The sequence below is a fragment of the Talpa occidentalis genome, unplaced genomic scaffold, assembly GCF_014898055.3.
Source record: "Talpa occidentalis isolate TD23 unplaced genomic scaffold, MPIMG_talOcc4v2.1, whole genome shotgun sequence".
NCBI classification, from domain to species: Eukaryota; Metazoa; Chordata; class Mammalia; order Eulipotyphla; family Talpidae; genus Talpa; species Talpa occidentalis.
Genome location: NW_026555331.1, coordinates 52,094,032 through 52,121,946, shown reverse-complemented (window position 1 = coordinate 52,121,946; position 27,915 = coordinate 52,094,032).

Here is a 27,915-nt window from a genome sequence, read left to right as displayed (position 1 = left end):
CCTCTCTCATATTGAAGCAAAAGATAATGACATCCTACAAATTATTAAAAAAAAGGTTTTCTCTAAGTAATAGATTTTGTGCTGTGTGTAGAGTGGAAAAGAGAATTGATTAAGGCAATGCAAGCCAGTGGGGAGAACAGTATGACATAATGAAGTCTTGTACGCTCATAGGGAAAAGACCTGGATTTGAATCAAACTTAATCTGTGACTTCCTGGCAAGTTTTTTAATTTTTCTGAATTATGGATTCTTCATTTCCAAACACTGGATAATTCCCTCCTTTCCAGTATCATGAGGACTGCAGAAAAATTTAAGTGAAAATCTTAATGATGTAAGGCATATGATACCTTATAAATGTTTTCTGAATTTCAATTCTATACTTACCCTTCACTGTGAATAAAGCCAGGGAGAGCTCCTCCGCTGCTATGCCTGAGCAAGGTTCCCTTTGCAAAGTTCATTGATGTGTTTCTTTTTGAGGAAGCCATGGATTTAATGATCCTGTGTGTTTACATGACAGAGTTCCTTTGCCTGTGGATACTTCACATTCCCTAGACTTTACTAGGTTGGGTAGAATGTTTGCCAAGACAGTTGATTAGCTTCTCTGTGCAACATAGAGTGTCTCTTTTTCTTATGTCTTTTTTCTTATGTCTTCTTTTCATAATCATAGCAGCCGCTCTCCTACTGTCTTGTATTTGGAGACCTTTGCAGTAGGAATGGGGATTCTTTTTCAACAGTGTGAATAAAACTAAGACAAGAAGCAGCTGGGAAACAGCATCATTTCATGGGCACTGATTTTATTATGAGGTGGGGGGGACTGTAAATTAGTGAATGGTCTCCATCTCTATGTTTATGTCATAGTCTCTTCTAGAGTGATGGAGAGAGACAGACAGAGGGAAAGAGAGAAAAAGAGAGAGAGAGAGAGAGAGAGAGAGAGAAATATCAAACAATCTGTCTGCTGTCTTGCCTGGGGCTCCATGATTTGCCTTTTACTTTCTGCATTTTCATATTTGAGTCTGAAAAGCAGAGGACCAAAACAATCAGCAACAGATGTCCTCGTGCAATCTGCACGGTACATGAATTCAGTTAGCATGCAAATTGTCATCCTAGGGCGATTCCAGAGGACTGCTGAAAAGGCAGCAGGCCTGCTTTGCAAAATAGATAGAGGGCATGATTAAAATGTCTGGATCCAATCATATGTTTAATTACAATCCCTTTTTTATCTCAACTACAATGACTGGTAGCTATTATGACACAATATTGAAAATGTGTATGACGCATGGTGGCACTTGGAAGGCTGATAGGTGGTCTGTGTTTGATCAAAATGATCAAAGCTCCTTGCCAAGGAGAGCCCCCTCTCCTTCTCCCTCGTCTGATCCACTTAGACGAGCAAAATATGATTTATAGAAGACAGTTTATGTGATTTTCATTCTCCAAGAGCAGAGGCATAATTTTTGCATCACCATTTCCCTTAGAAACAATGGGAGCTTGACAATGCTTATAAGCACTAGTAACACCCTACTCCGTGCTTGTCTACAGACAGCTATTGCTCATGTTTCAACTTTAATTTACTGCTCCTGTGTTTAAAAACTTTTGAATTTTGTTATTGCTATAACAAAAAGTTAGAAAAAGACAAAACATCTGAAAAGCACTGAAAGGAGTAACTCTTGATTATTTCATTCTATTCATACATCCAGGTTATATTTTTGGTACTTCAGCTAAAACTATGGTGAATTTCTCACAAGATGATATGTTGAACATGAAGTTTAACTGCTTGGTTGATATAAAGACTGAGTTACACTGTGTAAACTTGTGAAAGTGGCATCAAAAACTGAAAGAAAGTATTTATACTGGAGTTATAAGAAAGTATACTGGATTTTTGTTTGTCTTTTAGGTAAAACTCTGGAAGGTAGAGAAGTAGAGAAATTTGAGAACTAACCTGGTTAGCATGCTTCCTCCTGGGAATCTTAAACATGTAACCAGCATTATGGGGAGAACTCAGTTTGCTAACATCTTAGTGAAAATATCCAGTGTTAATTTAAACTAAACTTTAGCAAATAAAAGTCATTTACACTTTCCACAGTTAAGTAGCAATATATACAGTATACAAACACACATGGTATATACATACCTTGAAGGATTTCATTAGAACTTTATACAAAATCCGGGTTTTACATATACTTGTCTATATTTAGAGGTGTTCTGACTTACCTTGTTATCCTTTTGTGTTGCTTATTGTTATATAAAGAAACATATTCTTTGTATAAACAACAATGTTCTTAACCAAGAATAAGACATTGAATTAAGTATTCATTATGCTGTTTTTCTGCACTTAGCATAGTGCTGGGGGCTGAGGGAGGCTTCAGCAGACTTGTAAAGACTTGAATCTTGCACTCAAGGATTTTACCACCTCCTGCAAGTTCTACAGAGACTTAAATCTAAGCTAGAAAGAAAGCTGAATAGAAATACAGATTAAAGCAGAGATAGGGATTGGGAGATGGCGGAGGAAAAACAAATTTGAACAGGAGGGTGAACAGAGAGAGACAGAAATGGATAGACTCTTCTGATTCTTTATCAGCTGTGTCTTGATACTATAGGTTCCCAAGGAGGGGAAGAGGGAACATTCCAGACAAAAGCACACTGTTTGAAACCATAGTGCTTTGGCTCTAAACTCGTTTGTTGAAATTCTAACCATGATTGGCTAAAATAGACCATGATGAATCACAAACACTGTTTTTATATCTGTGATTTAAGGTTTACCTTAAAAAACAGGCTGAATGACTTATTTAGCTCTCATCTTAATTCAGTCCTTTAGATGGTATACCAATAACTAACTTTTATTGCTCTTATCATGTGCCAAGCTTTGTAGTAACACTTCATATGTGTTTTATCATTTGGTCCTCATAAAAATCTCTTTTGAAATAAGTACTATTTTTTTCCCAAGTAATTCAGGTGAAAGTGAGGCACAGAGAATGAGTAGAGGAGTCAAGTAACTCACCCACAGGTAGGGCTCAAATAGTCAACACTCTGAAACTGGGTGTTTAACCACAGTATATACTAAGCACACTGAAGGCAAGCAGATGAACCTATGTAAAGATTGAAAGACTTAAAAGAAAAAAGAGATGATGCTTACATCTTACCCCCCAACAGTCTTACTATGTTCCTGATACTAAAATTAATAGTATGAACCAATTTTATTTTAGTCTCTGCTTATGTTCAATCTTGCTTTCTGCTTTGGGAGGATGAAGGAGGATGGTGTGAGATGCTCTTTGTAACAAAGTGTATATTATACAGACAAGAAGAATGGAGACGTTTGAGTAGTTAGAGCAGAATTTCAAGCTGGTCTTTGTAAAGTAAGAAAAAGCTGAATAGGTGGCAAGGAGGAGGAGATACTCACTTAGTGTAGGAAGTGTCCACAAGAAGGGAGGAGACAGCACAAATGAAAATGAGGGATAGGAACTGGTGAGGGATGCCTGAGGGGCCATGAAGAGATCATCTCACAAAGGTGGATGGTTGGTATAGGGGAAGTGAGCAACGTCATGGAGGATCTTGTATCAGGTTCATGTAAATTTCCAGGTTGTACACTTCTCCCTCTTGTGAGCTGATCACATTTGAAAAAGGCTGGGGCCTATGCCAGTATGGCATGGGGAACCCCACAGTGAGGAGGAAGATAAAAGAATTGCCAAGGGGGGAGAAGAGATCCTCCAAAGTTTGCACAAATTCATGACATTTGTATTACTTTCATAAAGAGACAGAGGACTGTTACTGGAAAGACCTGGATCATAAGGGAGCCTTAAAAGAGGACAAGCAGCAAAAATAGTTGGCAAGAGGTCACGGAATGTTTCATTCACTTGAGCTACTACTGATATTAAAGAATAGCAGCCACTTTTATTCTCTAAGAAATACCTTCATGTTTTGTCATGTGTTCCTCCTGGTGCAGTTATGGAATGGGCACAAAATGTCACAACTTTAGAAGGTTCAAAGCCCTTGGGAAGTTCTGAGGGACCAGATCAAGACTCTCTAGAACAGTTTTGTATATTCGGTGACTCTGATGTACTCTTCAAACTCAGCTACCTCATCATCAAGAGAAAGACTTTGATTTAATGGTGCTTTATGCTTTAAAGGAACACTTACCTTTATGTGTCATCAAATATGAGATGAAGGCCCACCATGAGTCAGATTTTGCAGTTTTCCAAGGCAGAAGATGAATCTACCTGGATCCTCTCTTGCCCATGTTCTCACACCTGTCCTCCCTCATGTCAGTTCAATTTTGTTGTGAATATTAGGTTATATCAGGTTCTGCAACTTTGCAGGTTGCAACTGCAAAGTTACAGGAACCTGATATAAGATCCTCCATGACGTTGCTCACTTCCCCTATACCAACCATCCACCTTTGTGAGATGATTTCTTCATGGCCCCTCAGACACCTCACACTGGTTCCTACCCCTCATTTTCATTTGTGCTGTCTCCTCCCTTCTTGTGGACACCTTCCTACATTAAGTGAGTATTTCCTCCTCCTTGCCACCTATTCAGCTTTTTCTTATTTTTCAAAGACCAGCTTGAAATTCTGCTCTAACTACTCAAACTTCTCCGTTCCTCTCGTCTGTATAGTATATACTTCTGGGTAATTCTGGGTAACTTTGGAGTTGTCAGATTGTATACATTCAACAGCATATCATCTGTATCAACCTTCCAGACATAATGAAAACAGCATTTTTTTTTTTAACCTTAGTTTCATTTGGGACATTTTCCAGAGGAGTCTAAAAGTCTTTCTGATTGAAATAACTCACAAAGCATTAATTTAATTCCCATTTTATAAAATCTGAACATACTATCATATCACTGTACTCATTTCCTTGGACTGCTGTAATAAATTACCACAAACTGGGCGGTTGCTAACGACAAAAACTTATTCTCTAACAGTTCTGGAGGCCAGAAGTCTGAAATTAGAGTGTCAATAGGGCTAATATTCCTTCTATAGCCTCTTGAGTAAAATCCTTTTTATGCATCTTCCAGTTTTTGGTGGTTCCAGGTATTCTTTGGCTTGTGGCTGCATCACTCCAATTTTAGCCTTTGCCTTCTTATCGTCTTCCTTTCTCTATTTCTATCTTCTTTCCTCCTGTCTCTCATAAGACACTTGTCACTGGTTTTGGGACCTGCTTGGAAAATCTAGAATGACTTCCTCTCTAGGTCCTTTACTTAATTACATCTGCAAAGACCCTTTTCCCAAATAAGGTCATATTCATAGTTTCCAGGGACTAGGATGTGAACATATATTTCTTTATTGGGGGAGAAGGGGCAGGATGAAATCCACTACAGTTTGCTCCCTAAGATTATACTCAACAGCTGTAAGATAAACAGTTAAACATTTAAGTAAATGATTGAAAATATTATACTTATAATTTTTTATATTTATTTTTAATATATATTTTTACATCATTTTTTTCATTTTTGCACAATGTATACATTTTCATCTTGGTTATATTCCCCATACAATTCCCACCCCCCCCTTGTTTTGACCCTAATCCCCCTTCCCTCCCCCATCCCATTGTGTTTCTGGTTTATAGTTGCTTGTTGATTTTGATTTTTACACTATTTTAATTAGTCTTTTCCCTGGTCTCTTGTTTAGGTTTTCTAAATTTTGCCTATGACTGAGACCATCTGGTATTTTTCTTTTTCTTTCTGGCTTACTTCGCTGAGCATGATCCCTTCCAGCTCCATCCATGTTGCTGCAAATTGCATTAGTTTATCTTTTTTGATTGTTGAATAATATTCTATTGTGTATATGTAGCACATCTCTTGATCCAGTCATCTATTTTTGGGCATTTGGGTTGTTTCCATAGCTTAGCTATTGTAAATAGTGCTGCTGTAAACATAGTGGTGCAGGTGCCCTTTTGCATTAATGATTCTGTGTCCTCTGGGTGAGTACCTAGGAGTGAAATTGCTGAATCATATGGAAGCTCTATCTTTAGTAGGTTGCGGACTCTCCACACAGCTTTCCATAGTGGTTGAACCAGTTTGTACTCCCACCAGCAGTGCAGGAGAGTTCCTTTTTCTCCACATCCTTGCCAACATTTATTGTTGCTAGTTTTTTTACTGTGTGCCATGTAAGCTGGTATCTCATTGTAGTTTTGATTTGCATTTCCCTGATTACAAGTGATGCTGAACATTTTTTCATATGCATGTTGGCCATTTGCATTTCCTCTTTGGAGAAGTTTCTTTTTAGCTCTTCTGCCCATTTTTTGACTGGATTATTTACTTTGTTTTTGTTGAGTCTCTTCAGCTCTTTGTAGATTTTTGTGATTAGTCCTTTATCATTAGTGTTGTGTGCAAAAATTTTCTCCTACTCGGTATACTTATAATTTTTAAGATATAGAATGACTCAAGAAAATTCCTGGCCAGAGACTAGGAAAGATATTGCCACATTTAAAAACCTTGACTTTGAGAATGGCACCTTCTATTTACTACCTGTGGGCAGATCTCTCCTCTAGCTAAGTCTGAGCTCTTTCTCATCATAGGAGCATATTGCTTTGGAAGTTGGGGGAAAGTTTAGATGTTATCATGTGACTCATAGTGTAATTGAGGAGTGATTTGCAAACACAGGCAGAGGAGTGTGATGATGTTAGAAGGTCGTGAGAACTTGCAAAGTCATATACATTTTGGGGGGACATGCTACAAAGATACTTTGGAACCCATAAAACCATGCAAGTTTGCATCATACTGCTTGAATTAAGCACATTTAGTATGAAGCAGTTGACTTTGAGTGAGGAGGATTTCTAAACAAGATGCATAGACATACTCCATTTAAAGCACATCAAATAGCAAGTCATTAGATAATCAAAGACTATATCTTTTGCAGTCCTTGGCATATACATTTAGTCTCAGAGAATAGGTCTACATAGAGGAAATGACCATGATTTGGTCCTCTGCACTGTGCTTTCTGTCATTCAGCACTCACAGCCTATAGTAACAAAAGAGGAATCAAAATTTACAAAAGCACAACAGACTTACAGGAGCTTGGCTTTGTTAGATAAACACATTTAACTGCAAGGCTTCTATCACTGAAAAATCATACACCAGAGAAATTTTAATGCAGAGTAATCATCTTTAAATTAAAGTGCTAAGCCTGCATTTTCAAAGCCATTTGTTTTAATGGGGCCTTATTAACTGTTAAAAAAAAAAAAAACCAAAACTTTTGAGTTAAATGTCCTTTGTAGACAGGAATTGTCTTACAAAAGTTAAATGTCCTTTGTAGACAGGAATTGTCTGTTAAAGTAATATTTGACATCTACTGAATCAAAAATACTTTACAATGAAAGTCTGACATCTGTTTACTATATAAAAAAAAGGGTGCTGTGTATTTTTACTAGAAGAATTTTCCTTTAATAAGGCAGCCAAAAGTCATGTACACACACCAAACCAATTTACAACCTAAACCCGTCGAATACCAGCACAGCATCATGGATACTTAGTGTTCCATTTTTTTCAATAATTTTCTGATTTGGTATTAAATTTGTGTAGAGAATATGTTTGTCTTTTTTTTTTTTTTTTTTTTTGAGTGAAAAGTCTAATGGCAATAAAAAGACCTGGGTTAATTATTAACTTGGCGAGTTTCAATATTTTCAGTGCTCTAAATTTTGATTCCATTATATCAGCAGTTGATCTTCCTGACTTAGAAAGATCAAGCTACAACTGAGCTCTTTTTATATTCTCAATCGATTTAAGTAGTAGCAAACAAAGTCTGTATGTTTGCCTAATTCCACCTGAGATATGTCTAGTCACTGCAATTAGGAAGAGATCAGACAGAAGGCAGTCAACTTGGTAAAGAGTTTAAATCTGTATATAATCTCATACAGGTGCTGTTTCCTGTGCTCTGGAAAATCCCTCATCACAAAACAGACCAACTGAGCCACACCTGGATTTAAGCAGAACATCTGGACCTACTCTTTCCTACTCACTCATGTTCTTCAAATCTTCCCTAAACAAATGGCACTTTCGTGTGAGTCTGACACCAGAGATTTGTAAGCCCAATGAGTTCTGCCAAATCCAGTTTGATATAAAATGCAGCTACCCTTCTTGATTCAAATACATTACAGATATGATACCCTAGTCATATATTTCAATTAGTCAAGCCTCAAGTAATTTATGGCAGTCATTTCCACCAGTAGTAATAAATTTCATAATGACATTTACAATTAAACAGGGAATTTGGGGGAAAGTTAAAGTCCAACATCTATTAAGTGCTCTACAGTTCATTGGTCATATAGGTTCTTTATTTTCATATAACCATTGACTGGGAAAGTACTGAAACTAAATATGGGTGTAGATATAATTAACGCAATATAATTTTAGGGAGTTTCAGATTCCTTAGGAAAAAGCAAATGTCTGTAAAATCCCTAAATGTCTAATTTTTACTTATGGAGGCACTTACTTCTTAGATGTAGAATTCTGTTAGAGTTTTCTAAATAATTAATAACTATATATTTTAGGTATACTCTAAAATTATGCCAGAATAACTCAAAATAGCAAACTATCGGTGTGATTTGTGTGGTCTTACACATAGTCTTTCAGTAAGTGCTTTATGTGGAATTTTGACATTTGAACTCAGGTAGCTGCCAGGGCAGAGAAATGATCAGCAAGAAGAATAGATGATAGGAGTCAGTGTGCCTGTATGGCTCCCATAAAATACACAAGAACAATAGGGATTGTGTGGAGACCATGAATATATGTGTGTATTTTAGATAGTATATCTAAATATATCTTTCAGTATCAATGTTTTGAATTGCTAACCGGTCCATAACGGTGAATATATTACATTTGCAATGCTATTGTATTACTGAAATTCAATGGATTCAGTTAGAATTAGTGTTCACCATCTGTGAGAAAGTTTGGGGGAAAAGAGTTGGGAAGAATGAGGGATTGAGAACTTGGTAGGATGGAGGGAATGATGCAGGAGCATGAAGAACATCTGTCATTCATGCCAATGAGTAGTAATGTAATAGGCCAGCTCTGCAGCATTTGGAAAATAGTCTAGTCACTTAGTAGATAGCTCTGCAGCACCAAGTGATGCATTAGATTCTGATGGATCAAGATTGAGAGAGGCTTTCTAGGGTATTCTTTGGAATTCAGGGTAACTTGGGCCTGGTCCAGAGGCTCCCAAGGTAGGACTAATGAGAGTCTCCTAAAAACCAGTTATATTTGCTTTGATTTGATAGTGATGCAACGTGGCACTGAATAAAACTCAAATGCTTCTTGGTCATGGGGTCCAGTCATTAAAATAAAGGAAACACTTTATTTTCTTTTCTAAAAGTCTCTCTTCATCATGGCTTGTTTTTGGTTGTGAGAATGCATGGTTATGGTATTGAATGTGCAAATTGAGCAAGCCTTCAGGTTTAAATATTCTCAAACTAATCATTTTTATAAAAGTTACCTTTCTTGGGCCTCCCCTGGTGGTGCAGCAGTTGAGTGCTGGGTTGCGAAGCTGCCCACAGCCTCTGCAGCACCAGTTCGATCCCCGGCCACTGGCGAGGGTCCCACATGGCAGGGCAGACCTCTCCTGCCGCCTGCTGCCCCCCTCAGCAGTGTATTTCGTCGGTCTGCCTTTTCTGTTCCCCGCTCTGGCTCTGGTGAATTCTCTCACCCTCCTGTGCTTCTGACTGTTCCCAGTGCTTGTATAAATAAATAAATAAATCTTTAAAAAAAAAATTACCTCTCTTTCAAAATAAAATTGTAACAGATTTTTTTCTCTGATCCTCATATTTTGTTATGTGAATGGATAAACTGACCGTATTAAAATTCAGTCTTTTTATGTAAATTCTTAAAGTCAGAAATGAAGGATAATTACGAATTAAAAGTATTGCAGAATGTGGGAAATGGGGGAGAGAGCAAATATAAAATATGTTTTATAAAAACAAAAGGGAAAAAGCAAGCAAAGCATGAGTACACAAAATGGAGGCTGAAATATTTTTAGAACATAGATATAATTATGATCTTTATAAGATTACCAAAAACATATAAAGAATATCGGGGAAAGTTGATAAACAAATTTAACAATTTAGAGAGAAATGGCTCTTCTAAGAGAAAGATGTGTTATATACAGACATAGGATACTTGCCTTAAAATTGTGTGAGGGTCAAATAATTTTTAGCAGGCAAGAATGAATTTTGAAATAGATACCTAATGGAAAGTCCATGTGAGCTCCCAAATATTCAGAGAAAGTAAGTGGAGTATCCCAGGTTATAAACAATAGGGTTAATATATCGTCCAAGTAGAAGGAAATGAATTTCTAAAGGCAAAGATGGTGGGAAAAATTTGATTTCCCAGCTCTGCAAGGTCTGTCATATAGTGGGTAAACTGTGCTTGAATAATGAACAGGGCTAGAAAGTTATAAAATTCAGCTCAAAATTAGCAAGGGTAGGAAAGTATTTCTGGGACTCCCTAGTGTGCAAGGGCTTAAGCACAGCACTGTGAAGCTATCTGCAGCCTCTGCAGCATGAGTACAAGTTTGATCTCTGGCTTGCCAGGGAGCAACCCACATGGCCCAGCAGACCTCTCCTGCCTCGCCCCCGGCTCCACTCAGCAGTGTATTTTGGTAGATCCAACTGTTCTGCTCCCTGCTCTGTCTCTGGTGAATCCTCTCCTCCCCCTCCCCCAACCACACACCTCTGGTTAGTACTCCAGTTCTTGTATGCATAAATAAATCTTTCAAAAAAAAGGGAAGTATTTCTTAGGCAGTAGGATAAAAACTGGGAAAAAGAAGACAACTTTTCTGAATAAAAGAAACTAAAAGATAACACAAATTTACCTTTTTATGAATGACATTTAGGTTGGAAAATGTAATCCTAAACACTTTTTGGAAAATATCTCTTTATATGTGCTTTTTAAGTTTCAGGTCATGTTCTCCATTAAAAAATACATACTTGAGAATATAGATATAAAATAAAATTAATTAGACCTATCAATCAGGAACAAAAAGGAAAGGAAAAGACTGAGTTTTATTCAAATCTGTTATTGACAGCTACTTTCCAGGAGTGCTTTGCAGCCAAAAGATGAAGGAGCTCATTCTCACTGTTGTCTCATTGCTCAGTAGTAGCTGGTTGATTTCAAGTTTGTTGAACCTTAGTTATCTTGGTGCATCTCCATAATACCTTTCCTTTCCTCTGTATTCACTTTTTAAAAATGAGAATAGGGCCTCCCCTGTGGCGCAGTGGTTGATCACTGGGCTGCGAAGCTGTCTACAGCCTCTGCAGTGCCGGTTCGATCCCCGGCCGCCGGTGAGGGTCCCACATGGCACGCAGGTGCAGACCTCTCCCGCTGTGCCCGCTGCTCCCCTCAGCAGTGTACTTCTTTGGTCTGCCTGTTCTGCTCCCCGCTCTGGCTCTGGTGAATTCTCACCCTCCCGCACTTCTAACTGTACCCAGTGCTTGTATAAATAAATAAATAAATCTTAAAAAAAAAAGAGAGAGAATGTAATTTTTTCTACATAAGAGCCAAGTGAGAAATATCTCCTCTTCCAATTCCAACTCAGTCTTTTGTTTAAAGTTATTTTCTATAACTTCAGATGCTGTCAGTAAGGTATTTTTTATATGGGGAAAATAAAGAAGGATTAATTGGTTAAGAGATATAAGGTCTATAGAATTTTAGTGAAATTCCTGGAAGTCATTCACCATCATCCTTATTTAGGAGACAGCAGGAAAAAGAGCCAAAATGAAACACTAAGGAAATCTAGTTCTTAATATTGGTGTTTACTAAAAGGATTGATCTGTAGATATTTCAAAGACCCAAATGCTCAAGATTATATTTTTATTCCTTCACAAGCTGTACAGGAAGGCGCCTGAGAAACTTTTCTCTCTAATGCAGCTGGTGGAGGTTTAGACCCACAGGTCAGTAGAGTAGCTGCCTGTCTGTGCTGGATCCAATAAAGAGATCAACCTCTTCACTTTCCCTTTAGAGTCTTTAGTCGAACACAGGTTAGTCTCAGAGCTATTCTTTTATGTTTTTGTTAAATCTCTAAGGTTGAGGTTGATTAACTTTTAGATTAAGCCACACTCTGAAATGAAGTTTAAAATGTCTTAACCTTCCAGTAGGAATGGAATTCTCACCAGTCATTACTAGAACTCACTGATGTTACAAATTTGTGGACGGATGTTATCCATTAAAGTAAAAGCAGAAAGGGGCCATAAAGTTTACTCAGAAGGCTAAGTACTTTACCTTCAGGGAAGCACATATAAAAAACTGTCCTGAATCGTATATATAGTAATAGTTAAAACTTTGAACACCTGGATCTTAACTAGCCAGACAAAGTCATATAAAATACTGACATACCTTCTACTTATTGTTATTTTGATCTTTAGGCAGGTTACTATTTTTATTATATGTGCTTAGGAATTTAGCCTCAGTGATCAGTCAACTTGGAGGGCATTTATTGAATACCAAGTGTGTCACAGTGTAAGCTTAAGATAAGATTCTAGGACAGAACTAGATATCTCAGAACCTGCCTTGGTCTAATTCTTAGGCTAATGGAAATAATGGTTAAGTTCAGTAGTTCTTAATGCCCTTTAGCAGTGATTTGACAAGTTGACATTTTTTAGAGAGTTCAAAATCTGCAAGGTGCCGTATGCCTGGTTTAGTTAGCCAGACTGGTTGGAAACATGGCACTAATGAGGCCAAGGTTCAATTCCCATATGGCCTAGGTTGTTTTGAAGGAGAAAAACTGTTCCCCATAGTCACAGGCTATAATGCTACCTGACTTCTTGATTTTCAGCAATAGCTATGCTTCAGAAGGATTACTCTAGAGAGAGACTGGGACTTAACAAAAATCCTCTAGCACCCCTGGAACAATAATCTAAAGTTCACACAGTGATGATAATTCAGTAGTCTCACCTCTGTCAATAAATATCATTCTATTATTATGGCCTGCTCAAATGGGAGTGAAAACTAAGAGGACCTTTGTAAGTATCAAATTTCTATGTGCATAATGGTATGTATAGAAAACATTTTTTATTTTCCTCTCTGCTACTGTTCCAATGCCTTCTTATATGTATTAACTTATTAAATCTTCATAGTAACCCTATAAAGTAAGTACTTTCAACAGCCCTATTTTATTCATAAGGAAACTGAGGCACAGAGACATTAGACAGTTTGCCTCAAGGTCTCACAGGTAGGCTGATTCCAGTGCTCTCGTATTACATTCAACACAAGCACTGCCTGGGGAGAAAAGGCACCAGGTTTCCAGTCAGCTCTCAAATAGATGAGTGCTATCAAGGGATTGACTCTGAATTTACTGGTGAATGGTAGCTACATAATGGTTTGATTATTTTCTCTATTACTGGACCACTGAATTCACCAATTAGCTAAAATTAGTCCATGAAATGGTCATCCTTTTAACGCTCATGACATCTTTAATTAAGAAAATGTGTGCTTAAATGTTTGATTGCAATTGTTCTTGAGGTTTTTTTTTTTAATAAAAAAGCCTTATTTTGAAAATTACCTATTATCCATCCAATAAGATATCACATAATCTACCGCATAGTTCAAAACTAGACATTCAAAATTAAAGTAATGTACATATGGAAGAGCAAAAAAATGTAACCCCAACATTAAAATAAAAATTAAAATTTTTTTAAATTTTTAAAAAAGATTTATTTATTTATTTATACAAGCACTAGGTACAGTCAGAAGCACGGGAGGGTGAGAGAATTCACCAGAGCCGGAGCAGGGAGCAGAACAGACAGACTGACGAAATACACTGCTGAGGGGAGCAGCGAGGGTGGCAGGAGAGGTCTGAGTGCCATGTGGGACCCTTGCCCACTGGCCGGGGATCGAACCGGCGCTGCAGAGGCTGCAAGCAGCTCCACAGCCCAGCGCTCAACTGCTGTGCCACCAGGGGAGGCCTAAAATTAAAAATTTTTAAAAATCAAAGTAAAAAACTCAGTCAAAAATCAGTGCGGTTAATACTAAAAAGAAAATTGTTTCATGTTGCCTTCTCCTTATCAGTCTCACACACATGTCCACACAGCTTTCCGACAGTGTGTTTATATCCAAACATCCTCACTTTTAGTTTGAATTCTGAAAATTCACTCTCATTCTTTAATTTGCTGCAACATACTTTCCTCTTCTATTCTACTAAATAAGTCCCTTGAACATTATTATTCCTCTCTGGTCAGTTAACTCTATCAAATTTGTTTGGGAAACAAATTTGGTGTTTGAATTTGTTCCCCAAACTATCCTTTTTATTCCTCATGCTATGTCATTTCATGCTTTCTAAGTTTCTCCTATCTTTCCTGTGTCTTTCATTGACTCAGCCTAACTCAAACATTGACATTGTCTTAAATTCTTATCCTTAGTTCTCTCCTCTCTTCACCCTGGGTGAACTCATTTCCATCCACACACACAATAGTAACTTCTAAATGACAGATGCCAAAAAGCTAATCTGTGTAGTCTTAACTTCTCTTCTACATCCAATTGTTGATAGTTATTTTTCTTCTGGTTGGACTACCAATATTTCAAATTCAATTTGTCCAAATTATGTTCCTGCCTCCAACCTATTCTCAAAATATGCCTTACTAAGCTGAACATTTGAGTTATCCTTGGCTCTTTCTGTCACTTATTCCTTGGTTCCATGGGTTTTCCAAGTCCTTTTGATTCTATTTCTTAAAACTTTTGGACTCATTTTATTATCCACTTTTATTTCTATGATAATAATTGAGACCCTACATTCAAAATAACTGAGCACCTGCTATGTTCCAGGCATTGGACTAAGAATACAAAGATAAATAAGACCTCATTCCTGTATCAGGAACCCTTAAGTTCAAGAGAGGAGAAAGAAGCAAACAAATTACCAATGTTACAATGGAAGGAAATGTGTACAGGGTGTCCTGGGAGTGCAGAGGTGGAAGAACAATGAGCTGTTGGCACTAGGAATGGGATCCAGATAATCAAATGCTTTGGAGGTATATGCCTATACAAGTTAGCTCTTCCCAAATACCAAATAAACAATTACACAAACAGTGTTTTAGTTAACCTGTTTTACTGCCAGCTGAGAGGTATTTTTTAATGGTATGTATTACTCTGTGATCTGTCTCCCTTCTGGCAGTGATAATTTGAATTTGAATGTTATGAATGTCTTCCTGTTTTGTATATGTGACCCGTGTTAGATTTGTGATTTCATAAAGCAAAGGGTAAAATTCTATCATAAAACAATCACTCAAAATCGTCATTGTGGAACTTACTAGAACTAGAAATGAAAGAATAGATGCAAACTTGAAAATGTTTAACATTAGTGGTCATTTTTAAAACTCTAAAAGTAAATTTATTTAGTGATACAAGAGTAGTTTATTAGCTCAAAATGTCACATTTAATCCAAAATATTCTATGTTTTAAGCTATTACAAGTATTATTGCATGTCGAGTGGGCAAATATTCAAAATTTTATGTGGTTCAATCTAAGAAATTATAGCTTTTTTTTTTTCCAGTTATTGAGACCAGTATAATTGAGAATATATCTTATCAAACTTCTGGCCACCTTTATGATTCAGTTATTAGTATTCTTTATTCTTATTAGATTTTTTTTATTACAGGAGAGATCCTTGAATATTTGGTATTTTACTCTTTTCCCATAGATCCCATCTATGATATGAACATACTGGGGGCTATAGGAATCTTGACAAAGCACCATTTAGAGTTCCCTGAGATAGCTGTGGCTATCAGAGGTGGGAAGGTAAATTTTCTCTTCTTTAAGAGAAAACATTAAGGATCAGGGTGTTAACATACTTAACACCATGCAGCCAAGGATTCACAAAGTAAGAGAGAAAGAGAGAGAGGGAGAGAAGGGGGGCTGTTTTAGAGGGTTTATAACTTTACTAGAGCCAACCCTGTCACTAAATAACTATGATCTCCAAGATTTCCATTAATCCATACTCCTCTGATCATACCAACTAGGGCTCTTTCTTTCATAATCCTTCCCACCAGATCTGCTGCCTTCCCAGGGGCCTCTAGCTGTTTTGTGGCAGGAGAAACAGGCATTTATGTTCCAGGGGCTAAGATCAAACTTGGTCTTTAATATAAAGAACTGGGAAATACAAAAAAAAAATTTTATAAAGAAAATCATGTTTCTAGTATATTGTCATTTCAGCATTTTACTATTATTCTTATTCCTAATAAAAACTGATATAAAATTAAAAGGAACATATATTTCAAAACAGAAGAATTTCTTCATCTTTGGCAGTCTCCTCAAGGAAATTAATTTAGGAAAAATTTTTACCTTTTAACTTCATTCAGTGTGAATTTTACCTGCATATTAATATAATGAAGCTCAGTTTTCTCTTTTGCCAAAATATGGAATACAAAGCAGAAGCTATAATTTCTTAATGTAATATTGTGTTCCAAAGGTTCTATGGGCAAAAATGAAATTTTAAAGTTGTCTTATTTAATTGATAATAAAGAACTCTCTTGAAAATACATTGCCAGTAGGGCCTCCCCGGTGGCGCAGCGGTTGAGCGCTGGCTTGCGAAGCTGCCCACAGCCTCTGCAGTGCCAGTTCGATCCCCGGCCAGCGAGCGAGGGTCCCACATGGCGCGCAGACCTCTCAGCCTGCTGCTCCCCTCAGCAGTGTATTTCGTCAGTCTGCCTGCTCTGCTCCCCGCTCTGGCTCTGATATTTTCTCACCCTCCCACGCTTCTGACTGTTCCCAGTGCTTGTATAAATAAATAAATAAATCTTTAAAAAAACAAATAACTAAAAAATAAAAAAATCCAGCAATTGAAAATGGCACCCTGTTCCTAACAATATTTAACAGAATATTAAACTTAAATGCGATTTGCTGAGAAATGTCACTAATTGACTTGGTGGGCTGGCAAAGTACTCATGGTTTTCTTTGAACATTTAAAAGTCTATTGTATCTCTATGTATAATATCATATCGTCTGCAAATAGTGATAGTTTGACTTCTTCTTTTCCTATTTGGATTCCTTGGATGTCTTTCTCTTGTCTTATTGCCCTGGCTAGGACTTCCAGTATTATATTGAAAAGCAGTGGTGAGAGTGGACATCCTTGTCTTGTTCCAGATCTTAATGGAATTGCTTTCAACTTTTCACCATTGAGAATGATGCTGGCTGTTGGCTTGTCATAGATGGCCTTTATGATGTTGAGGTATGTTCCTTGTATCCCAAGAATTTCAAGGGATTTTATCATGAATGGGTGTTGCACTTTGTCGAAAGCTTTCTCAGCATCTATTGATATTATCATATGGTTTTTATATTTCTTTTTATTGATGTGTTGGATAACGTTGATTGATAGAGAACCCCAAAAACTCCACAGAAAAGCTAATTCAACTCATCAATCAGTTCAGTAAAGTGGCAGGATACAAAATCAACATGCAAAAGTCAGTAGCCTTCCTATACACAAACAATAAATCTGAAGAAGAAGAAATAAAAAAAACCATCCCTTTTGTTATTGAAACAAAAAAAATCAAATATTTGGGAATAAATCTAACAAAAGAGATAAAGGACCTATACAAAGAAAACTATAAAACACTGTTAAAAGAAATAGAAGAAGACACAAAGAAATGGAGAGACATCCCCTGCTCGTGGATTGGAAGAATAAACATTATTAAAATGGCCATCCTTCCAAAAGCAATATACAGATTCAATGCTATTCCAATCAAAATTTCAATGTCATTCTTCAAAGAAATAGAACAAGTATTGATGAAATTCATATGGAATCACAAAAAACCCCGAATAGCCAAAGCTCTCCTGAAAAAAAAAGAAGGGAATGGAGGCATTACACTCCCAGACTTCAAACTATACTACAAAGCCATAATCATCAAAACTGCATGGTATTGGAACAAGAACAGACATACAGACCAATGGAATCGAATAGAAAATCCAGAAATAAATCCACAGATTTATGGTCAACTAATCTTTGACAAAGGAGCAAAGACTATGCATTGGAGCAAAGAAAGTTTGTTCAATAAATGGTGCTGGGAAAACTGGGTCGCTACATGCAAAAGAATTAAGCTTGACCACTACCTCACACCATACACAAAAATCAACTCAAAATGGATTAAAGAACTAGACATAAGACCTGAAACCATAAAATATATAGAAGGAAATATAGGCGAAACACTACGTGATCTGCACATCAAAGACATCTTTACAGACACATCACCCAAAGCAGTGATAGTGAAGGCAAAGATGAACACCTGGGACTACATCAAATTAAAGAGCTTCTGCACAGCAAAAGAGACAATAACAAAAACAAAGAGAAACCCCACCAACTGGGAGAACATTTTTGCACCCAACACTAATGATAAAGGACTGATCACAAAAATCTGCAAAGAGCTGATGAGACTCAGCAACAACAAAGAAAATAATCCAGTCAAAAAATGGGCAGAAGAGCTAAAAAGAAACTTCTCTGAAGAGGAAATGCAAATGGCCAACAGGCATATGAAAAAATGTTCAACATCACTTGCCATCAGGGAAATGCAAATCAAAACTACCATGAGATACCATCTTACACCAGTGAGAATGGCACATATTAAAAAAACTAGCAACAACAAATGCTGGCGAGGGTGTGGAGAAAAAGGAACTCTTCTGCACTGTTGGTGGGAGTGCAAACTGGTCCAACCACTGTGGAGAGCTGTGTGGAGATTTCTGGACCTACTAAACATAGAGCTTCCATATGATCCAGCAATTCCACTCCTAGGTATTTACCCAAAGGACACAGAAACATCAATTCCAAAGAACACCTGCACCCCTATGTTTATAGCAGCACTGTTTACAATAGCTAAGCTTTGGAAACAACCCAAATGCCCAAAAATAGATGACTGGATCAAGAAGATGTGGTACATATATACCATGGAATATTACTCAGCATTCAAAAAAGATAAACACATGCAATTTGCAGCAACATGGATGGCGCTGGAAGGGATCATGCTCAGCGAAATAAGCCAAAAAGAAAAAGAAAAATACCGGATGGTCTCACTCATAGCAGGAATCTAGAAAACTTAAATAAGGGACCAGGAAAATGAATAACTATAAGAAAGTGAAAATCAAAATCAACAAAAAACTATGAACCAGAGACACTTTTAGGGGGGCGGGGGCGGGAGGGGAGGGATTGGGGTCAGAATGGGGGGGCTGCAATTGTATGGGGAATATAACAATAAAATTTATAAAAAAAAAAAATAATTAAATAAACAAGTAAGTAAAATTGAAAAAAAAAAAAAAGTCTATTGTATCAAGCTATGGATAAACTTTTAGATTAGAAAAAAATTGGATAATTGACCTACATCCCCAAGCTGAAGACCAGAGTGTTCTTCTAAAAAGCTGTTTAATTGACATTGTCAAATTTGACTTTGTGGTGTGGTGCTCCATGCAACCTCATAGTAGAGTGATGCAGGCTACTTGATTATTTGTATATCTTTAATAGTCTGCAATTAACCCTTCTTATAAGGTAATGTGTGGGATGTCTTGGTTATATATGTCATCATGAATAGAATGTGTTTGTATTTATATAGAACCAAGGCCAGGAATCCTTCCAAGTATCCATTTATATTTTTTGTTCTGTAAACTTAAAAATATTGACAGGAGAGACTATGTGTCAGATATTTTTAGTGATGGATTCTTAAAATTTGATGAAGAAAAATGGGTAATCCAGCTTGGGTTTCTGAGGCTCTTTGCAGAAGAGGTTTTTTGTTTCTATAACCTATCTTCTTCCTTTCCAATTTGATCCGCTACCTTCAGTTTACTGTCAAACTCCTCTACTGTATTTTTTAGTTCAACTACTCTATTTTTCAACCCTATGATTTCTGTTTGGAACTTTTTTATATTTTTCTTTGTCTTATTGTAGTTCTTATTTTGTTCATCTATTTTTCTTCTAGTTTTAAGTCTGTTGTTTTTGTCTACTAAACTATGCTTAGTTATGTTGCACTAGAATTTTTTCTCAGGATTTTTTCTTAATTCATCAATTGGAAGTAAATTCTTCTGCTTCCCCATTGGTGCTGTGTCTTTATTTCTATAGATTAGGCCAGATAGCTTTCCTTCCTAATTCTTTTGTAATAGTCTTAGTTTAGAATAGAAGGTTTCTGAGTGTTGGCCTGGATACTGTGCTTTTTGTTGTATTGGCTGAAGGCTTGTCACTGATCAAAATGACTGTAATTTAAGAATCATTGTGATGTGGTGGTGCAAGAACCCAGTCTATAGGGTTGTGTAAGAGGGGCAGCAGTAAGGTGATTTCTGCGGTAGAATGTCAAGATGCTGCTGCTGCTAAAGCCAAGGAAGGGGTCTACAATCACTGTTGACTCAAAGCAGAGTCCACTGGCAGTGCTCTCTCAATACCTGACAACTAACCCTTCGGCTGTAGCTGCCTTCTGATCTCAGCAGGTTTTGTTGGCAGAGCCTTTTTCCCTGAGCAAGCAAGATGAGAGTGACCTGGGAATTGTGATTTTGTCCATAGAAAAGTGGTTGTAGTTTATCTATTAGGTAGGCTGTCCAGGTATGCAAGAGGGGCAGGTATTTCTTTAATTTGCAAGAATTGGCTGGAAACAAGCCCCAGGCCCTTCATTCCCAGCAAGTCTCGCAGAGTCACTCAGAGTGGGGGAGTGCCCTGACATTGATCCTGGGAGGATTGTATCTCAGCTTTTCCTACCCTTTCTGATGTTTTTTGTTTCTTATCCCAGTGGAAACACTGATCTGCAAATCCCATTTCTCTTTCAAATGCAGTTGCTCCCATGCAGTTGCCTGTCTGCTGTGATGTGGGAAAAGAGATGAATTCAGGATTCATCTTGCCTGAATTTTTTTATCGTGCTCATTGTTGTTACTTCTAATTAATTTTTATAATGGTTCTAATTCTATCATCCTTGTATAAAGAATCCATCTACTTAAGTAAAATGGATTTTGAACTTGAGTTCCATGGCTACTAAATATTATGTGTATTTGCATGTGCAGGACATAATGAGTATATGACCTTGACTAGTATGAAGTTCACTATGATATTTAGTGATGTAATCTGTACTTGGTTCAAATTCTAGTTCTGAAACTTTGGGTAAATGACCAAAGTATTCAATGGTGAGAATAGTCCATCAGAGTGTTGTGAGAAATGAATGAGGCAATGCACAACACTTGGCATACAGTATATTTTCATATATTAAATGTTATTAAGATTATTTTAAATGTGGATATTTTGTGAGAGTTATATCAGTACAAATGCTTGTTCCAAATAAGACAATTTTATGATAGATGATGTTGTTAAGGGGCAGTTGAATTGCTTTCATATTTTTCCCTCAATCTGAGTAAACATGTTACAGATTTTATGTTTTGAGATAAAAATAGGCACTATGAAATGTTTGGGAAATGAAGCTATACAACTGATTTACATTTATAATTGACCATTTCATCATGACTCTCGATGTTAGATCCTCTCTAAAGTTATTTTTTAAGTAGATGCATATTTTCTGTTTCAGTTAATCTTTACAGTCGACTAGTATCTGCCTATTTTGCCCCATTATCACTGTTATTTGTGCAGATTGTATTTTCTAAAGATGACAACACTTCCCTGCCCAGATGCAGCCTGCCTCATCTGAAAACACCACTGAGGTCACTGCAACTCTAAGATGCTAAATTGTGTTTTCGGGTTGCCAGGAATTCTTAAGCTATCAAATGTTTACCAGCCTTTAAGAGGCAAGTACTTCCTTATTACATAAAATCACTAGTTACACGGTTGAGTGGTTTCTTTTATTTGAGTGATTTCTGACAGCTGCAGCAAAGAGAAGGAAATAGAAAAGCCGAGCAGATTTAAGGGTACTCAGACACAATATAACACACAGTGTTTCCTATCTTTGATTAAAAGTGCTAACTAAAAATAAAATTATCCAGATCATTTATCTGAAGATTCTGAGCCATCAGTTTGAGGTGGGATTCCAAATTTGTATATTTAACAAGTGTTTTCTGACTGGGAAACACTATGTACAGAAACATATGAGAGTACGAGAACATCCTCAAAGAAATGCCTGTTTTTTTCCCCTCCCATTTTGGAGATATCAGTAAGCACAGAGAATGGAGCAAGTAGAATAACCTAATTATTGTTTCTGTAAGCAAAAATGGCTGAAAACAACCATTACAAATTGTATTTCTGGAACCAGGCTTTTTGGGTTCAAATCCAAATTCACCCACTACCAGTGTGATCTTTAAAAGTTATATCGAGCTGCCCCTCGTGGCGCAGCAGTTGAGCGCTGGGCTACGAAGCTGCCCACAGCCTCTGCAGCGCCGGTTCGATCCCTGGCCACCGGGCGAGGGTCCCGCATGGCACGCAGACCTCTCCCGCCTCACCCGCTGCTCCCCTCAGCAGTATACTTCGTCAGTCTGCCTGTTCTGCTCCCTGCTCTGGCTCTGGTGAATTCTCTCACCCTCCCGCGCTTCTGAATGTACCCAGTGCTTGTATGAATAAATAAATAAATCTTTAAAAGTTATGTAATTTCTTTGTGTGGTAATTTATTTGTGAGAAAACAGTGATAATTATCTTCTAGGACTACTTTTAAGATACATGAATTAATATATATACAAGTCTTAGAACAGGCCCTAGAACTCATAAATACCATACAAATAATTAAATTTAAATAATAAAAATTAATTAAAATTATTTAAGAATTATTAATAACAGTATTCCCATCACAAAGCCACTACTACACTGTAGCAGACTGTATTTTCCATATATGACAATACCTCCTATCTCACCTTTTCTTCCACAATGTGACATTGCAATACCCCACATCAAGAAGAGTCTAATTCCTCTTTCCTTGAATTTCGGTAAATTTTATTTTTTTCCTGTTATTTCTGGTTATTTCCCTAACGTAGAGTCCCCAAAGTGGAATTACTTGGTCAAGGGGTATGAAGATAGAATAATCTCTTGATACATGCCAAATGGAAATAGCTGTATTTTTAATATTGCTTGGTATATGAAGTTTGACTCTTCATCAGTCACAGGATATGTTAGAAACCATTTAAAATGACTTGCTTACATGGTGGTCCAAAACCATATTCAATGACAAGGTGATAATCTGGGTAAAGGAAAAGGTTTGGAGTTGCTGGTATCTAGAGAATCACTTGTTTTCTCAAAGGGGATGGCCCCTGAAGAAGCTGTTGCCAAAAGTAAGACCAAGTGCTCAATACATGCAACATTTCTTAAAGTTCTGTTTGTAATTATATTCCTTTGAGGAAATGAGGGAAAATGGAGACCAAGTGTCAGTCTATGTTTGGGGAATTTTCTAAAGAATAAGTTAAAATTTTTACCCTTTGGAAATGAAGTAAGAGTCAGAATATGTTTAGGTTTTAGATAGTGTGTTTTGCTTTAAAATACATGATTAATCAGTGATTATTTAGTGTTGTCAATAATATCAATCATTGAGTATTTCAAAATTCCATATACTCACTACAATTTATCTCCCCAAATAAGATAAACAGTTGAATCAAAGCTAATTAGACTCTAACTTCTCTAAGTTTGAAGAGAAAATAAGCCAATAAGGAATAAGTGCCTCCATCTAATAACATTGGTTAAGATGGGCACTGGGGAATTTGGGAAGGGAAAATGAGATCGCCACATCAAGTAGTGACTGCCCTGTGTGTAACCTTCTTGCTTGTGTAGATGATGCTTTGAGGTCAGTTTACTATAACATCTAGAATTAGGACTCAGCAATAATCAAATATGGTTCAAGTGGAGTCATTAACATCATATAAATCAAAACCGCATCTATCAAGGGAAAAAATGCCTAGATATGAGAATACTGTGCCCTGGGCCAGAGTAAAGCATAAAAGAACAGGCAGTTATCAGGACCTCTCAGATTCACTTCCATAGGAGCAGTAGAGTAGAGTAGTTTGGAACATGGACTCTGAATCTAGGCAACTTATACTAGAAACTCAGTGTGACTCCTCAGTAGCAGTGTGGCCCTTGAAGAGTTATTTAACTTCTCTATTTGCTCTTTAGTTTACTCATATGTAAGATGGAGATAATAATAATCCCTAGCTCATGATTGCTATGAAGATTATTTTATTTAATACATGATAAGTGCTTAGAATGTTATGTAGCATGAGTAAGTGCTGCTTGTTTGTTTCCACTAAGCATTTTAAAATAAATATCCAAAAAGGATTACCAAAAGCTTTAAGTATATTTTAAATGTGCACATTTAACAAATTCACTTTCTAAAATCTAAATCCAAGATCCTTTGTGCTGGAGACATGACAAATGGGTCTACTGTTATACCCATGCAAGGCTCTTGTGGTTATGCCACTACTTCCTTTCTCGATCATTAAGTTGATTAAACTGGTGTTTTTTTCCATTTTTAAGTAGCTGGTATTGAGTGTGCTCCACTCAACTGAACCATTTGTTGGGATAGGGAGCAACTTTGATAAGGTGTCTCTGCCTCCCCAGTGTTTCCAGCTATGCCAGAGTTGCCACTTAAAACAGCCTCTGGGCTTTAGCACTTGAGATTTGAGTGGCTAAGTACTGTAAAGCTTTGAGCTCAGGATGAGAGAGTAAAACAAGCAAATTGGAATCATTCATGGAAAATTCATGGTTTTCCCAGCGCTCTGATTCTGTGTGGTTGAATGGAAAATCAGACACTGGTTATAGGAAATAGTGTTGAACAAGACACAAAGGATTTCTTTTGTTTCAATTCTGGTCAGAAAGTACTGAAGAATTAAATACTCATCAATATCAGCTACCCCATGCTTTGGAATGTGATCTGAGGTAGCTATGCTTGAAAATAAGCAACTCGTTTAAAAGTAGGAGATATAAAGGTTCTTTTTTTGCAATTAGACATTTGAAAAGATACTGTAAAACACTCATGCTTGTCTGCAAGGTTTTTACAGAAGTCTAGAAGATCTTAAATCTTCATCAGACTTGTAAAAGTTCATCTGCATTAAGAAGAAAATTCCTGCAATATGGACCAAGGAACCATGGGCATTTTCATTATTCCAAAGACTAGATATCAAGGAAAGGTATATTATTTCATCTTCAAAATATAAACACCTAGAATTTCAACAAGGAATTGCTAATGAATTTAAGTTACTTGAATGTGCCTCTAATAAACTTAAAGCACTTTGCTTCTTTTTGATAATTCAATTTGGCTATTTTGTAGGGTATTTTCATAGACCTTCCCACTTTGATAATAATTTTTCTTTCTTTTTTCTTCTCAGTATCTCATAATAAGGCATCTGATTATGAGATGCCAAAAGTATCTTTGATCTTTTGTTTTCTTTCCTATATTATGATATATAAAAAGATAAAATGTATAAGCAGTGTTAGCTTTTACTTCTTTTGTTTTTTCTTTTTTTCAATAAAATGGACTTTAGTAGACCTGAAAAAAATAGTTATTTTTTAAATATAAGTTAAAGTTAAGGAAAAGTTGAACTGATTCCAGGGCTATTAGCTATGTGTGAAAAAAAAAAAAACCCTGAAAAATGTGAATTGAAAGATTCATTAAAATTCATGACAAAACTAGCTGTTAAAGCCATAAGTATATATATGATACCTCTAGGGATCATTTATTTGAAAGCTACCTCAACCACATGCAATATACCTATATTTTCATCTGTTCCAAGTGTACTTAAGTTTACAGAAAGAATGTTAAATGTCTTCAAAAAAGAATTTCTCCATTTTATGGAGAGATTTTTCTGTTTTTGCCTCTCATGCTCTTCTTGCCAGGTAGTTCTTCCAGTTGTTGAGATCACTCAGTTGGTGTGCTGCTTTGTGTCTGACAGGAATAACAAAACAGCCTCAAAGATAAGGACTAGTTTGAGCCATTGTGGAAAATGCTGAAAAAGATTAAAGACAACTGTTGAATTCATTGGAGAAGCATGAAAAATAAATTACCTGAGTGAAGTAATGATTAATGAAGCCACTCCTAGTAACCAACTAAAATTGTTAGAGTGTTCTTAAATACTTTTAGAAGTGCTTTTATCTTTCGGTTTGTATACATAGGAAAGCTATTGTAACATTACTTCTACTTTAAATTACTAATCTAGAAATAAAATTCGTATTAGAATTTAAAAAATATTGGAATGAACTTTCTCAGTCTTGCAAAATTCTGACTTCATTTCTTATGCCTTGACAACAGCCTCCCTGGTAATATAAAGAATAACTTATTGTATTGTCAAAGATTATCTTTGAATTTAAAATAGTTAAAATAAATTGACACCTATCAACAATTTTCTCCATGGATTATATTAGTCACACAAATAAATACAACCAGCATCTTGTGCTTTTAACTTAATCAATAGAAAGCTATTTTTCATGGGTGAATGTAAGCAAAAATTCTGTAGACTGAAAATATGTTACTTGTGCATATTTATAGAATAATGGAATTTCTGAGACAAAGGTTTTAGGTCTACATTATATATTTTAATTTTGGAGATGGTAAAGAGAGCAGAAGATGGCTAAATTTAGGTGTATAAGTTGAAGTTTGTATACTTTGTAGGTGTAGGGAGGGAGAGTAAATAAAGTTTTAGGAAAACAATTTTTTTTAAAGATTTATTTTATTTATTTGTATAAGCACTGGGTACAGTCGGAAGCGCAGGAGGGTGAGAGAATTCACCAGAGCCAGAGCAGGGAACAGAACTGCAGACTGACGAAGAAATACACTGCTGAGGGGAGCAGTGGGTGCGGCAGGAGAGGTCTGTCGCACCATGTGGACCCTCACCCAGCGGCTGGGGATCGAACCAGCGCTGCAGAGGCTGCGGGCAGCTTTGCAGCCCAGCGCTCAACCACTGCACCACCAGGGGAGGCCCGAAAATAAAATATTATTCCATTTCAAACATTGATTTCATATTAAAGTAATTTATCAAGAAACTGTATGCTATAAATCTTTAGCTTATGACTATAGCAAGTACCTCAGCTTGAATCCAAGCTATATGCTCTCTGTGATTCCAGCATATCTGAATAGTTTGTCATATGCTTGTCTGGGAACTATTTGAAAAATGTCCAAGAAACCTCCTGGAAGGATGAGTCATTCTAAGGGAGAGTCATCCTACGGCAGAGAAAAGGTGGAGGAGCAAAGGCCTCTTAAAAGGGAGAGGGGCACTTTACATACATGTTTGTATGCTTATCTTAGTTTTCCATGTGCCCTTAATTTTCTTGGGGATTGTGCCAGATCCAGTGGGGAAGACTCAAAGTCAAACCACTAAGAGAGTTTTCTCATGTTTTTACTAAAATGTCTAAGGTACTAGAAAGCATAAAATGGCACCACTTTTGTGACCCGGATAGCAGAGTGTGGGAGGAAGTAGGACATTTGTGCACAACTGAGCAGGTTGTGTGCAGTGGACAACCCTGGGGGTGTGACACTGATCACAGCTGAGTCATAATCAAGGGTCCCCAGCACAGGTATTCTCTGCACTTTGGAGGGATCACACTAACAACACTTGAGACTGCTATGACTTTTGCAAGATACCTCTTTGATATAGTACATATCTTGGGGCATGGATGGCTTGGGAGGTTTGTGTGGTATTGCAGAGTAAATAGTCTCTAGCATGGTTGGAAGTGTCCCAGAAATAGGAAAGGAAAAAAAGGAAGGACGCCATGTGAGAGCTGGGAGGCATCTCACTTGTGCCCACTGTAGATATCCAGCAGGGACTCCCAGTCTAATAGATGGGAAATTGAACTGGGGGAGAGTATAAAACTAAAGAAGAAAGCCTATGCCATGTATCCCTACACGAACCCCTCCAAGTTCAATAAGTTTCTGGAGAAATAATAATTTAATATTCCTGGAAGTAAACAACTAACTCATTATTTGTTACTAAGCATATAACTGTCACTTATTGAATGGCCATTAAGATTTGGAGAATATCAACATTCCCTTCAATGGAAGTGTATTGGCTATCAGTGCAGTTTCTTCCTGAAGGCTGATATTAGCGGTATTGCAGAGATAGCTAAGAATCTC